This window comes from Lepisosteus platostomus, chromosome 5, assembly GCF_059453375.1.
Source record: "Lepisosteus platostomus isolate fLepPlt1 chromosome 5, fLepPlt1.hap1, whole genome shotgun sequence".
In the NCBI taxonomy this organism is placed as follows: Eukaryota; Metazoa; Chordata; class Actinopteri; order Semionotiformes; family Lepisosteidae; genus Lepisosteus; species Lepisosteus platostomus.
The window spans coordinates 20,910,480-20,912,263 of record NC_142615.1 but is presented as its reverse complement, the minus strand read 5'-3'; the positions used below and the strand labels follow the sequence as shown (position 1 = coordinate 20,912,263).

The 1,784-nt window shown below is 42.4% G+C and overlaps 1 non-coding gene across 1 annotated transcript; it reads right to left on the bottom strand.

Moving 5' to 3' along the window:
* Positions 1 to 839: 839 nt before the first annotated feature.
* On the bottom strand, positions 840 to 914 carry trnan-auu (transfer RNA asparagine (anticodon AUU)). Its single transcript has one exon. It is a non-coding gene; the product is annotated as a tRNA-Asn (tRNA).
* Between the last annotated feature and the right edge of the window lie 870 nt (positions 915 to 1,784).

The following is a 1,784-nucleotide window of genomic DNA, read 5'->3' as shown; positions in this document are numbered from 1 at the left end:
CGTTGAACGACTCTGGGCCATGGTGAGTCTTGAATAATGTTCTTATAAGCTTCAGTTTGAAAAAGTGCGCTCTCCAGAAGCTACCAAAATCGCTAATGGTTACATAACACTTAATGCAAAAGCTACGTTCGGGGTTGAAAAAGAATATTACTTGCTATGAATACGAACACTGTTACAGGAGGGGTGTAAGAGCTATTTTAGCTTAGATCATCAGTTCTTCTCTGTCTATATCAACAGTGTTATCACTACTGAGTGCTAAAGGCAGGTCCTGGCAATACTTCATGAGATCTTTTTTAGAAAACATTTAAAAAATATATTTCCACTACCATACATAAAGTAAAAGATACCGATTGCAGCTAGAAGCAAATTCCAATCGAAAATGTATCAGCTTTAAAATTTTCTTTTGGATCCATACAACGATCAGCATGAGACTCAAAATATAACTGTGTTTGATTGTACAGCATAGATTGTCCAGCATTTATCTTTATATTTATGTTAAAATTAAGGTAAATATATTAAAATATCAACATCCACCTTCACAGTGCTAACATAACAATGCTTGTCAAGTTCTCAAACAATTCCTCGTTGTATTTCTAAACGATTTTAGCAGAGGACGCAACAGGAGTATAACTGATATCTCCCGCCAGCCATTCAAATATACTTTTCCATGGGTGAAAATGGTTTTCTGGGGAGTTGCGGTGTTGATCACTATTGGACTTCCCCGGTCTCTAGTGTTGTTCTTAGACACAAGCAAAAGGCTTGCATTTTCTGCAAATATAAAGAGGGTTACGGTTTTGGCTTTAGTGGAGACAGTGTTTACATTGACAATACTAAGAAGGTCATCCCTGGGTGGGCTTGAACCACCAACCTTTCAGTTAATAGCAGAACACGCTCACCGATTGCGCCACAGAGAGTGATGAGAAAAGCTGTTCTCCATTTGCACCTTTCCGGTCAAAAAATAAACATCGCTTGTGTTTTCAAGCCACAACCCATTTGTATCTGCTAGGCGGCACAGTCGTCGTGCACAAAGAACGCTTTGAAAAGCGTCAAAAGCAAGTCATTCCGAGTTGGTTGTTTGTGTTTTGGAAATGCTGTATTGCTGCCAAATGCTGAAATGATCTCTCAGCTCCTAGGTTGTCATTTCTGCTCTGTAAAGGAATAACAGCACGCGTCGGCTTCCAGCACGGTGGGTCGGGACACGATGTTGGGGTTTGGAGAGAGCGATGTCTTCCTCGTAAGTATTGTAACGCCCTCGCCCGGTGGTGAGGAGGAAGAGCACCTAGGCACTCATAGCACCACAGAGCAGGCTGGGAGTTGTAGCTGGGGAGAGTCTGAGGGTCAGCTCGATGACCAGCAGCTGACCCTCCATATATAAATAGTGTCGTAGTAGTTTTAGTGTCCTGTGTAGCCTTATAAGTGTATAGCCTGTTGTTAAGTAATTACCACCCTAAAGATGTGTACGTGTTCCATCAGTCTCCTCATGTGTGTGTAGATCCTACGCTGTTCAGCAGTCTCTCGAGAAACTAAGCAAAGTGTTTAAAGATGCTTTGTCAGCTTGACATCAAGGCAGAAATCAAAAACCTACTTGCGTCCTCTCAACCCATATGCGCTTTGCCACTTTTTGCGTTATGCAGGGAACGACATCTGCCGAGATCACTTTTGTGTCAATGCAAATCGTAGTGTGCCCTTCGTTTTAATGTTGGTTATGGTGGCGTGCTGCTTCTGTCTGTGAAACTTGAATGTTCTGCTTCTTCACACCGAATCGTTGGCGGGGGTTGAGCTTG